The sequence below is a fragment of the Astyanax mexicanus genome, chromosome 1, assembly GCF_023375975.1.
Source record: "Astyanax mexicanus isolate ESR-SI-001 chromosome 1, AstMex3_surface, whole genome shotgun sequence".
Taxonomy (NCBI): domain Eukaryota; kingdom Metazoa; phylum Chordata; class Actinopteri; order Characiformes; family Acestrorhamphidae; genus Astyanax; species Astyanax mexicanus.
The window spans coordinates 98,187,603-98,201,192 of record NC_064408.1 but is presented as its reverse complement, the minus strand read 5'-3'; the positions used below and the strand labels follow the sequence as shown (position 1 = coordinate 98,201,192).

General features: G+C 40.0%; 1 long non-coding RNA gene across 1 annotated transcript in view; it reads right to left on the bottom strand.

Annotated features, from left to right (window-relative positions):
* Positions 1–673: 673 nt before the first annotated feature.
* LOC111195243 (uncharacterized) overlaps positions 674–13,590 on the bottom strand; it is a 32,488-nt gene continuing 19,571 nt past the window's right edge. Inside the window, exon 3 of the long non-coding RNA XR_007441603.1 lies at positions 674–838. This is a non-coding gene — a long non-coding RNA (uncharacterized LOC111195243). The remainder of the gene's footprint in view (positions 839–13,590) is intronic.

The following is a 13,590-nucleotide window of genomic DNA, read 5'->3' as shown; positions in this document are numbered from 1 at the left end:
TGCCTTAGCTGTATGTTTTGGGTCATTGTCTTGCTGGAAGACCCATGGAAGACTCATTATCAGTGTTCTGGTTGAGGCCAGGAGGATCTCATTCAAGATTGTATGGTACATGATTGCGTTCATAACCCCCTCAAAGTCTTCCTGTACCCTTAGCAGAGAAACAGTCCTAAAGCAGAATGTTCTCACCTCCAAACAATTCAAGTTGATGCCAAAGAGCTGAAATTTGGTCTGTGATCTGTACAGATCACATTCTCCGAGACTTTCTCTGAATCATTCAGATGTTCATTAATAAACTTCAGACAGGTTGCACATGTGACTTCTGGAGCAGAGAGACTCAATAAATATAGGGTACTGTGTGCTACTAATGGTTTTCTTGGTAACAGTGCTACCAGCTTCCTTGAGATCATTAACAAGCTCCAAATATTATAGGCTCTTTATGTTTATAATATTAGGGGGTAAACTTCAGCAGAAGGGTCAAATAATACATTCTCACTAATGTGTAATAGGAATAATCAATTTATTTTACTAAGCTTCTCTTTAGGTTTATTTTTTTAAATGGCAAATAAAATAAAGAAGCTGTCTACTAAGCTCCACTATCAGCATGTAACTTTTTTCAAAACGTTAAAACTGGGTTAGTTTGTTTACTAATCATCAAGGTCACAACACTCACCAGCCCCTTGCCATTAGAGTGTTTGATTCTTAGGCCGTCCACCTCCTTCTCCACGTCGACCATGTGGAGCTCGAGTTTGCTCAGTTGACGCTCCTTTTCTTCATAGCGCCCATGTTCCTGCTCCAGCTCCTCTGTCAGCTTACACACCAAGGCGTCCCGCTGCCTCATCTGAAGATATATGGACACACAAACATGAGAGCCACAGGACCACAGGAGGTCAGCTCAGCAAGCAGCAACAAATAAAGCTCTTTCATATCCTCACAGTTCTCTTCAGGGGCACCACAGCTCAACATAAGACCACGGGGGGAAAAAGAGCAGCATGTATGTGATGTATCTGTATCATCTAGAAGGATATGGTGCTGAAGGGCAGCTGGCCTCACCCTCAAAATAAAAGCTAAGCCATGGAGACCCCATAGATTACATCAATTGGCTAACATCTGTGAAATGGGACCACTTTAATTTCTGCGTTTCTGTGTTTTATTTTTCCTCAAATGAAAGAAAGTACACTGTGTACCACGAGTTAACATTAGTCTTATGACTTGAGTTCAAATCCTACATTAGAACAACCACAGTACAAAAAGTTTGAAGGTCATATGTTACTAGTTTCTCATATAAAACAGCTTTTTGGATTTATTTTCCAAAAAAAAAAAATGTAGAGTTGGGCAATGAGTTAAAAAAACTTTCGCAGATGGTTCTATACAGTAGCAAAAGGGCAAAAAAAAAGAAAAAACCCTACACAGAACCAATTTTAGATATGTTTAATGCGGTATTTTTTTCATAAGTAACTGTTTGTTTGATTACTCATAAATACGCTTTAATATTATTTATATTGTCACTTATTTTAACAGTTATTTAAAACAGAAAAAGGTGTGCTTGTGGATTCTTTGCACAGGAGACGGGAGAATGGGTGGGAAAATAAATGCCTTTCTTTCTTATGAATACTCGGTTAGCTTTATTCTTGCCTTAGGTTTTTTTTAATTACTTAATTTTATTTATTTATAAATTTATTTTTTTTTGTTGTTGTATTTTCTTTTCTTTTTGATACCCTCAGTTACCAGCCCTGCCTCTACAAAGGTGCGACAAAGTCTGAGGCTTTGGGCTGTGTTTTTATACCATGCTGAACAGGTGTGGCTGGTTGGAACTGATCACCGCTAGGGATTATGGGAATTGTGAATTGGGTTTTGGGACCCAAATCCACTGATTTTTTCCACTCTGTTGCTCAGTTCCCCTGCTGGTGGCCAGTGGTGCAGCACTGTCCATCGCAATAAAGAGTGTGTGGATGGAGAGCACCAAATTTGTACAAAATGTAAGTATGCAGTTTTCCAGGTCACTTTCCCTGACTTTCATGCATGACAACATATACACATGTAATACAACCAATTAAAGCAGCACTAGGTAGGATTTCCTTGATTTTTGATCTTTTTAAAGAAGTAAAATTACAGCTTGAAACTCACTGCAGCACTCTATTGAGGTGTAATAGGAGGAATAGTGGTGCTCTCGTGTCTGTGCCGGAGCTCCTCTGAGCTCAAACCAGACTCTGTAAGTTTTCTGAGGCGGCCGCGACCAACGCTCGCGAGAACTGCGACCTGCTTTCTGACCTTTAGCTCTAACAAGGACTACTGGTTCATTCTTTACAAACTAACATACAGACACTCTGGCAGAAGCTGGAAAGAGACCGAATATGTCTGTGAAAGCCAGAAAACGAGAAAGAGAAACTAATCCGCCTGAAACATTTATTACACTCTACAACTGTAGGGGGAGCCCGCGAGCACAAAATCTCAATCCTACCTAGTGGAGCTTTAAAGAGGCTCCGAGTGGCCCAGCAGGCTAAGCACTGCCACTATAAGATAGCCAGTTCAAATCCTGTTCATGTAGCTTGCCATCAGCTATCGGATCCCTGAGAGAGCACAATTGGTCTGGCTCTCTCTGGGTGGGTAGGTGGCCATCTCTCCCCACATCACTCCAAAGGGTGATGTCAAACAGCACAAGGCATCTGTGAGCTGATGTATCGGAACCGAGTCGCTGCACTTTCCTCCGAGTGAGATGTGATGATGCTCGGCAATGCTGCATCAGCAGCAGTTCAAAAAGAGGCAGAGTCTGACTTCACATGTATGTGAGGAGGCGTGTGCTAATCTTCAACTAATGAGTCATAATGAGTGGGTTGGGTAATTGGCTGTGAAAACTGGGGAGAAGATTTATCTTAAATCAGGTGATTTTATAGGTGAAACCTGCCCAGGGGTCCTTGGTAAGTGAGCATGTGTATATTAGCCTATTGTCGCTAACAATATTCAAAAGTGCACTTCTTGTTACATGTCTGATTTACACTGCTATAAATTGTTCAGCCCTTTTCGTTGCATAGTGCGGTATTACGGTATGTAAGAAACACAGACCATAGGATGAATTTTTATTGGGATACGGAATGAGCTGCCCAGCACTAACATCAATGTTTTTGATGTGTTTTGATTTACTTTTAGGTGCATGAGTGCAGTGCAGGAACACCCACCCCCTGGACAGGGTGCTACTCCCTATAGTACAACCACTCAAACCTAGAGGGTAATTTTGCAAGGCCAATATATAATAAATATATAATAAATATATATAAATATATATAAAAAAAAAAATATATATATATAAAAAAATAAAAACAGATCAAGGAATGAAACCACACACTCACAACCTGCCCACTAACCCACTACCTACAGCACCACTGTGCTGCCCTTCTTTAAACGAGTTTAATAACATAAAAAATAGTGAAACATTAAAAGAATGTTTTTTTTTATATATATAGTGCGTAACAAAGGTGCACCCGATTGTGCGTTATTTGAGATGTTATGGTGCTGTAATGAAGCACGGCTATTATCTAAGAACTCTTAAATAATAAGGAAGAAGTAACTGATAAAAAAAATGAATTGCTTTTATTATCAGTGAAGTTAACTGCACCTACTAATAATTAAGCAGCACACACTGACAGTGAGGGAGATAAGCAGCCTTCATAGTGACTTTTTTTTTCTGCTATTACTTTCTTTATTTCAACCCTATATCCAAAGCTGGCGTTTAAAAAAAAAAATACATTACATATTTACAGGCTACATCTCCTGAATTTCACTAAAGGTGACATGCTAACGGCACATTATAATTGGTAGCTGAGCAGTGTGTGAGGCGGTGTGAGAGCTGGTGAGTGAGCGAGCAGCTAAGTGTCCTCCCCAGCAGCCAGAATAGGGCCTGTGGTGCTAATGAAAGCAATTAGATAAAGCTGTAGTAGGGGGAGAGGTAGTGTAATATTAACACCTAATAAAAGAGTGATATAAAATTTTATTACAGTGAAGTCAAGCTAAATTAAAACATCAGTCCCAAGGGGTGAGGAAGGAGGGGGGTGACGACCCTCCCCTCGTTCGGGGAGATTTGTGAAATGAATATAAATGAAGATGGAAACACACAAATCGGGAGGGAAAACGACGTGTAAAAAAGCCGGAACGTGGGGGGAGAACACAGAGTAAGCATTGCTCCTCCCTGCTAGAGATTACGAACTAACCCCCTCTTCCTTCTTTCTTTTTCTTTTTTTTTGTCTAAAACTCATTTCCTATGGTGAGAAAAACGCAAGCACCGTGCACAGCAGACCAGTCTTACCTTTAATATAAGTGGCTAATTAAAAGAGCCCAGAGAAAGAAATGAGAGAAAACATGGCCTGTTCGCACTGCTGTCGGCGGATTATTAAGGAGCACATGTGTCTAATGTGCATTAAAAACATGTGGAGACAGTGTTACACTGGGATGCAGTTAGACCTGCTTTAAAACCACAGGCATCTTAATGATTATCTCAACTACAACATTACTGAATGCATTTCAATGCAAAATAATGCAAATTGTGGGGGCCTGAGGGGTACGCATGAGAAATGAGAAAACATCCTAATAAAGGATAATAAGCTTGCTGCCAAAATGACCCTTATGTGCTTTGACTGATCTTTTCATGCTTCGCCCACAAACACACATTCTTTTAGAGCAAGATTTTTAATTAAAAAAATCACATTCAATCTAACTGCAGTGCAAAACTGACAATTTACACTGTACTTGTGTGTCAAAATACCATGAAACACAGGACTTGTATCATGTCCTGTACCATAACTTGTGCCATATTCCCATTGAAGCTGAAGAACACTGCATTGAAATGCATTTGGGGACTCCTGTATTGAATGTGAAGGAAATTTCTCCCACTGCACAGGATGACTCAGGTTTGTGGATGATGTAGTGGGTGGATGCCAGTGTTTCAGGGTGTCTCCGTGTCTATGTTACCTCCTGGCTCTCTCCCTTTAGTTAAGCTGTTATATTCAGATCTGCCGGAGTCTTTAGTGACACTCTGATAATGTGTCTGTTCTCCTTCCTCCAAGTTACTGATTGTCCACCTGTCTGGCTTGAAACCGATGGACGTTCGACACTCACACTCTCCTGCCACCTGTTGTGGATTAGTTGTTCACTCTTCACTACCGATTCCATCAAAGTTTACATGAACTCTAACTAGGCTTTTTTTGTACTGCCTCCACTGCTGGTGTGGCTATTCACATTAATATATTAGACATATGTGGGTGTATGACTTTGTAATGACTTTTAAACCTTCATTTATAAGTTGTCTGACTTATAAGAGAATGGTCTCCCCTTATATATTAGCTGTAATAGTACATGTGAGTCTTGGTTCCTCCCAAGGTTTCTTCCTCCTCCTCCAGCTCTGAGGGAGTGTTTTCTTGCCTCCGCGCTCACTGGGGGTTCTGTGTTTTATATTCAATGCTTAGTCAGATTTTCTGACCTGCTACCACATGCTGCTTTGTCACAACATCAGTGGTAAAAAGTGCTATATAAATACATTTGATTTGATTGTGTGCATATTTGTTTTTAAACATAAAGGGTTAAAAAAAGTACAAAAGTACAGTAGTGGAGAGGGTCATGACTACAATCAGAAAATTACAGATTTGTGACTGTTAAGACCTGAATGCTTTACATAATGTATGTTTCCAACGCTATTAAAATATGATGCATAAACTAGACACAAAGAAAAGCTGCAATTTGCAAGGTAGGATCATGCCATAAGGTGAAGAGAGGGGAGAGAACTTACTGATGAGTGGAGTCATAAAAAAAAGATAGGAGTTAAAAAGGGGGATAGGTTAGGGTTGGATAGGGTGGGGGGGTGCAAAGACTTTTTGTAGGGTACGTAAGCTATGTTGATTGTATTTATAGGGTGTGGGGCAAGGGGCTCGTTCCTCCTCCCAAACTTCAGTTATTTTATAACACCATGTTAAATACACACATCCTTGAATTAGTTGGATATCTGCACTGGTTACTAATAAAATGTTATCTTAAAAAAAATAAATGAACAGCAGAACCAACTAACTTGTGTATAATTATGCTAATTAGTGCATGTCTACAGGTGTGACTTTATTTAATTATTTAAATATATATATATATATATATATATATATATATATATATATATTAGTAATCAGTGCTGAAAAGGGTTCACTTACTTTTTCTAGCCTGCACTGTAGATGACTGCTCAAAATGTTCAATAAAAAAGATTTTTATATATTTATATTTATATTATTTTTTATATTTGTGATTAAGATAATGATCAAACCACACTGTATTATTTGCAGAAATACAAAAGACCAGGCTGTTTCAAAGGGTTCACTTACTATTTCTTAGACACATGTTTTTTTTGGGACCGATCTATTTGGTTGTACTTATATATATACTATATAGAAGATACTGTAAGTGTGTCAGTAATCCATTTTCTTTTGGGCAATGTCTCTCTCTGTATTAAAAGTTAGTTCGATTGAATGATGCATTTGTATTCAATTAGACATCTAATAGATTACAGATGCCATAACACGAAGAACAACATACTAGAAGAAGGAATTTGTCTATTGGTTGATGCTAAATTAACTATTTTACTCGATTTATACAACAAACAATAACAGAATTAGACATGCATATCATCTTTATTGCTTTTCCACCAACAGAAAAGCGCTACTTGAGGCATCTTAACAGTTATGGATCTCTTTTGTGAAATGTAACCTATAGAGGGGAACAGAAGAAAAAGCATTTTAACCTGCTAATATTTTGGAAAATTCAGCGGTGTGTTAACCATCCAATCACACAGTGTGACTACCCACAAAACTCTGTGCATGAGCGAAAAATGATTCTTGAACAGTGTGACCTCCCCCACACACACTCAGAGACAAATTAAATATCACTGGACATTAATAACACATTTTAAAGGTGTACACTTTGAGACTATGAGAGAGGAAACAACTGTGTAGTGCGATTTCTCATTAGGCTTAAAGGTTTTTTCATCAATGTTTTGTAAAGTTGGCTCAATCTCGTTACAGCTGCTACGAAAGAACGTACTGGAAAGGTCAACTGCACAAACTGCCAAAGCAATTTATTTGTACTGCACTACATAGTCCTGTGCTACTTTACAATGCCTGTACCCTGTTTATATATGTATATACGATAGAGTGTGTATGTGTGTGGCTGTGAGTGAATAGCTGGTATAGCTGGTAATGGCCTTGTCAGTGGTCGTTGCACTTGGCTTGTGGACAGTGGCTTTACGATGGCCCTTAGCCAGTCGGTAACAGAAGACTGAAGGACACAGCTCAGTCCAGAGGCCAGAAACAGTGTAACAATGTATACATACTGTATATTTCACCCATAGGCCCATCTCCCTCTCTCTCCTTTTCTTTCTTTCTTTCACTCTACCACTCTTACCCTCTCCCACACTCCCAGTCTAAGCCTAGCACCAGCTGTGCGTTTCCAAAGGATTTTCCAAATGCTGCCATTCCGGTGAGTGGGACCAATCAGGGTAAATGAAGATCAATAATGAGCCAATGGGCACGGTTTATTTGGCAGATGAGGTGGATCATTAAAAACACAGCATGCTAATTTGATGGCTGATGCGCTGGCGTGCGCTTCCCGGCGTAATGATGCCATCACAGAGACGGAGAGCGAGAGATATAGAAGATGAATTCACACATTCTGCCCCCACTTCCTTGTTTTTAGACGACTAAGAAAGGCGGAACATGGGGAGAGAAATATATATATATATAATCTGTGAACGTTCCACACTAATCATTTAATGTACATCCAATTCGGCCATTCGGTGTAATGAGGCGAACGTACATCACTGCTAATGTTGACGACTCTATATGAGATTGAACATAATGAGTCGGTCTATACTATCACTTCAATCAGAAATGAGCAGCCAGCGACAAAGGAATGACCAGAGAGGCTAAACGGCAGCGCATAGTGATGCCTAGCGCTCCACCTGCTCCCTGCTCCTTACAGTGTACTCAAGGTCTCGCTGTGAATGTGCTCCTTACAGTGCATTGAAGGTCTTCCCATGAATGTGTGTGTGTGTGTGTGTGTGTGTGAGAGTGTGTGTGTTTGCCTTCATAGAGCTGTAGAGTGGCAGGCAGACACAGGGAGAGAGAGCTCCACAGAGCCCAGGCCCGTATTGATCCTGTAGAGGATCAGTATCCTTTCCCCACTGTGGCCACTGAATGGGACGAAAGTTCAATACTAAAAAATCGGCTGCTCATCCAGATCTCACAGAAGCAATTTGTATTATGGATTTATCCTCGCCGCCTACAAAGCCTGTCGCTGTTTTTACTATTTAAAAGCTTTGATCGGCTAGCCGGAGACGCTCTATCTTTTTTAAGGCCCCGGTAGCGCGATTCATTTGCAATGTAGGTGGCAATTTTGCCTAAAATAAGCCTAGTTATGGATAGTGCTCGGAAGAAATGAAGAGCAAATGGACGGAATACGTTTGATTGAGCCCATTTGCTGTAGTCAAGTCTGGTGCCGTGCCTTAGTGAAATAATAAAGTGCTCCATCTAAGTTAAGGTTTGACAATACGTACGCCTTTTAGATTTCGAGCAGGTGAACGTCACAAGCCCCGGCTGGACGGAGGGACAGTTCTGCTTCCAGGTAGGAACAGAAAGAAGGCGATGCAGTAAATATATATCTATGTGATTTATCCAAACTAGAGTAAGTGTCAGTGTGAGGTGAAGGTGTGAGGGAGTTGATTAGCCTGCTCACACTCTCCCTCTCTTTAGGTTTCTCTCTCTCTCTGTCTCTCTCATTCTCTCTCTCTTTCTCTCTTCCAAGGTGACGAGGGGTTGAGGTTGATCAGAGCGCTGGGTGGTCGATATGACACCGGCTCGGCCTGCTGTAATTAGCCAGCGTTGGCGGGGTCCATCAGAGAGCAAACGGCACATGAAAATGATCCCAATCTCTCCCATCAGTCGCGCTTAAGCTCCCCCCTAGCTTTACCTCTCTGAGCGGTGCGGTATATTTAACCACCTTACAGAGCAAAGAGAAAGAGAGAGAGAGAGAGACAAGTCTGAATTATTCAAGTTCCTAACCCGTGAAAAGAGAGAGAGAGAGAGAGAAGAAGAAGAAGAAGTTGAGAGGAATTTAAATGATTTCAAAGGAAGAACTTGCCGAGGCCTGGATTAATTAAGTCTCGAGGCTTTGTGAGGGCCCTACCTGACAACACTTATCCAATCTGATTCCCACATGTTAGACATTATGAAATATTACAAGTTGGAATTAGGACTCCAAAGTACCTTTCCACAGTTAGGCCTCCCATATTAGAACAAGATAATCCCCGCGCTGCCACATGACGTTCTCCGCTAATCAGACGCCTGGAACACTCCAAATCCGCCGCTCCTCTCCAAGCTGGGGAGACGACGGCTGGCAACAGCGGCTGGAGGCGCATGCATTAATAAACAAACACAGCTGCAGCCACAAGTCCACGCCTCACTGTTCCACGCATGTTGGGCCTCGGACACCGCTGACCTTTACAGCTGTGAGTGAAAAGCGTGAGGACAGACCCTCCTGGCCTTTTTACGGGTGTTCGGAGTGTGACGCGCCGTGCTAGAGGCCAGAGGGCTGTAAGAGTGTGAGTGTGTGTGTGTGAGAGAGAGAGAGAGAGAGAGAGAGAGAGAGACAGCAGCGCCTCAGCTGCTTCACTGCATCGTCTACAGCTTTCCATAGAGACTCTTAAAAAATGCTGGCCTTTACTGAATCTAAAAATGCACAAATATCACGTGCAAAAATAAGCATAACGATATACTGAACACATATATTGCTTAGCAGAAAGAGTATGTATCTTATTAAATGTTCTAAATTATAATATAACAGCTCCAGCTACTTAAAATAAAATTTGAGGTGCAACTGACAAATTGCATATGAAACAGATTATAAAAAGGTGAAACTGCATTATCTTGCCTGGAAGCCATTTACAAGGAGTCTTCTGAATACATCCTACATCCTCCAAAGCAAAAAGGGACTTAGGTAATGCATGCACCTATGCTTACATTCAGACTGTTCAGGGTTTCTATATATCAATTTGGTGTCAATCGAGTCAAAGGGTTGTGTTTTTTTGGGGGGGTATTTTTTTTACACCAATAATTTATAGAAAATTATACTGAATTCTGACCAACTGTCAATTCTCAGAGTTGCCATTTCATGTGCCAAATTCTACCTCCCCTCCAGTATTTGACTTGCATGTCACACAGCACAAGGAGTGTAACAGATTATCCTTAGATTCCTTTTATTGTATTTTCCTCCTCTCTGTTTATAAGTTTATAAAAAAGTGTTCGATTTAAAGTAGCTACAGGAATCACCAGAGTATTCTACTGTTTCTATACTGTTACATGGTGCACATATGCGTAAAGGGGGGTTATATTTCAGCACCACACTAGTTCTTTTTCTTCCTCTGTTGTTTAATTGTCTAAACCATGAAAAAATTTAATTTATAATCCATTGTCACACTGCAAACAAACCAAACCATTTCACAGCTCATATTTTGGTTTGGACCAAACTAAAATGTCTGCAGGTCACAGTCCTGTAATTCAGAGGTTCCAGTGATATTCAAAGGAAGATTGTACATGTAGCAACATGTGTTGGGCTTGCTCTTCTTTTTCACCATTGAGCAAAACATCTCAGACCTGAAGTTCTAATATGAGCATGATCCCGACTACAGAATGCAGCACAACTCCAAGAGAGAGTGAAGCATTGTCAATATTTTTCATAAAACATTAACAATAAACTTATAGATGCTGTAGAAGTTTCCATTCCGAGAATCACAGCTCCACAGTTAATACAGAGCTCACACCAATATATGATTTGCGCTGGAAAATAGGTGACTGACATTTCTTTTCCAGAACAACACTCTTGGCTTTAATGTCAGTCATTGAGGTTCTGATCAATCAAAAATTATATCCAGTGCGGTGGCTGATTGTTAAACTCAATAATTCACATTCAGTGTGGAATTCAAGTGAAAAGTCCTACAGCAGCTCCAATCACTGGCATTCACACACCATCCAGCGCACTAGCACTGTAACTCAAGCACACTAAATCAAGCATAATGACCCTCCACACACCAGCCCGTCAAGAAACGGGCTCTAATCCCAAACCAGAAGGCACGGTGACCGAGTCTGGTGCGGCTGCCTCTCGCGATTAAAGTCCCGCTTGGTTTCCCCTCTTTTTCTGAAAGAGTTTGCCGGTTTTTAGGGGGCTTTTTTTATCTATCAGAGGTCATTGAAGTCTCCAGGCGCGGGAGACAATGGGCCCCGCAGCAGCAGGAAGCCCCATTCCCAGGCCTGGAACTACGGCAGTAAAGAGGCAATCGATGAAGTGTCTATTTCTGCTCCGCCACAATGGGAACCGGCTGCCGTGGCGAAAGGATCAATACGACAAATTATTACAATTTCCACAACCTCCACTGGACATTCCGTGGGGTGCAAACACGCGCGCCTCTGCCTCTCGCCTGCATTAGTGCAGTCAAATGGAGCAAGGGGTGGAGTGGGGGGGGTGGAAGGTGGGTGAGAGGAAAAAGAGAGTTAAATACACACGTCACAAATGCCTATTCAGACACAATCAGTCAGCTTATATGATGGGGCTCGAAAGGTTGAGGCCGCTTAAATGATGGCGTATGAATAATTGCAGCTTATTGTGAATGAGGAGCAGAAATGGCTCTAATAGAAGGTTTGGGCTCTGCGTCCGGTCAGAACGCACAAAAGGCACCGAGGGGGTTGATAATATCAAGCTGTATGCCAGGACATTTTCTCTTAGAAGAATCCAGAGTTCAGGCACAAAGCTGCACACTAAAGCACGGCAATATGGCAAAAATATGACAAGAACACTTGTATCACAAAATCTATTCTTTTCTAATATCTGTGAAAAGTTATTACGGACAAAAAGAGCCTGTCAAACAGTAGTGCCACATTTGAAAAGACATAGAGTTTTGAAATACAGAAGTTTTTTTTTTTTGAAAGAGGAGAAGAAAGCATTTTAATTATTTGTTAAAATAATTAAAATATTATTGTGTATGAGTTCTCTATTGTAAGTCTTTATTCATAGTACATGCCAGAGCTGCACAATTAGTCCTATTTTATCTATCAATGAAATATGAGTTTTCACAGTGATTACATTACACTAAGGGCTGCAAAGAAAAAGCAAAATAAATATTATTGTAAATACGTATGAGAAATTATAAAAGATGATCAAAAAGGGAAAAAGGGAGCAATTCTAAGATGTTTAAAGCAAGGTTACTCCTTTTTCCACCATTTGCAATTTTAAAATAACACAAAAGAGGGCTCAATACAAATAATTAAGCACACTGCATGATCAGAACTTAGTAATAGTTATTTTTTGCAAATATCACAGCTTATAAACAAGTTTTGATTTGCATTTCTATATATACAAAAAATATATTCTCATTCTGAACTATATTCCCATTCAAACTGAAACAAACCAAAAAAATAAATAAAACTTTCACTTTTTAGAAGATCCTATGGCTTTGGACTGTTGAGGTAAAGTATGAGGCATGTGGCATATATATATTTTTTAATCAACCCAATACAGGACAGAAATGTTTGTCCTGTTCATTGACTTTTACCATGTTTCATGGAATCTAAAAACAATGTCTTTCTACATATTTACATATATTCACCTACACAGCCAAAGTTTAACTCACTGAGATTGACAAACATACAGACACATACAATTCAATGTCTCAATGTTTCCATTACAGCCCAGCACCTGATTTTTGTGAGTTAAATTAAAAGACTGCATTTAAAGTCATTTTAAAGTTGTACAATGAAGTAAAATCTTAGTGATTTGGTGTCATTTCCAATTACAAATCCACCAATTACAGACGAGAGGCAGATGACGAACACACAAATCCGCCAATAACAGATTAACAGGTGAGAGATGCATAACAAACTCACACATCCCACAGTTGGACACAACTAGAGGCAGAATATATCTCATCAGCACTGTATTATTGCAAATATATTATAAGAGACACATTTAGAAACAACAAATCTAATGGATTGGCAATTACTGACCTCAGATCATTCAAGTTACATTATAGCTCACGATAAATCAGAACACAAAGTGTCCCAAAGTGTTTTTTTAAGACTCTAGGGCAGCCAATCCAAACAATGCTCATTTACACACATCAGTCTAAAATTCACAAAAATTACACTTCTTTATACTAAGACATAAAGAGAGGTTAGAAAATGATCACATTATAACTGATCTTGACTATTTTTAATAGTAATACAGGAACTTGTTTTAATGCCTTAAGTGAGTGGGATAAAGAAAAATGAATAAAATAAAGAAATAAATATAAAAAAACCCTTAAAAGTCAAAATATCCAAAACTTTTGCAATGCAAAAAAGGTGTGAAAAATACATTGTGACACAATTAATCACAATACAAGTAACACATCGCTGTATTTCTTACCCCGCCGTACACACAGGCCAACGAGTCTGTTTTGTATTTCAGCGCAGACTTTCATTAATGCTAACAGATTGGGCTACATAAGACTGCTTTTTGCAGCCTGCACCGTGCCAAAAAAGC